This window comes from Bombus impatiens, unplaced genomic scaffold (genome assembly GCF_000188095.3).
Source record: "Bombus impatiens unplaced genomic scaffold, BIMP_2.2 scf_0279, whole genome shotgun sequence".
In the NCBI taxonomy this organism is placed as follows: Eukaryota; Metazoa; Arthropoda; class Insecta; order Hymenoptera; family Apidae; genus Bombus; species Bombus impatiens.
In genome coordinates, this window is record NT_176698.1 from 721,306 (window position 1) to 721,535 (window position 230).

Consider the following 230-nt stretch of genomic DNA (forward strand, 5'->3'; position numbering starts at 1 on the left):
GTTGCTGTCCCGTGGCTCGCCACACGCAGATCCTATTCTTCGGGTACGATGGTTACCAGATGCCGACGCGTCACCACAGTACGTGATCAGTTACCCCGGGGGCCGTCATAAACACTAAGATTTAGTTACCTAAAGTCCTTCAAACAGACAAACAGTCTTTGTCCCAACTACGGGAAGATAGGAAAGACCTATTTTTCAACGAACGGCGTCTCCCACTAGCAACTTTCCCT

General features: G+C 50.0%; 1 protein-coding gene across 4 annotated transcripts in view; it reads left to right on the plus strand.

Moving 5' to 3' along the window:
• Window positions 1-230, plus strand: part of LOC100749084 (synapse-associated protein 1) — a 96,615-nt gene that overhangs the window by 80,006 nt on the left and 16,379 nt on the right. The window lies entirely within an intron of this gene.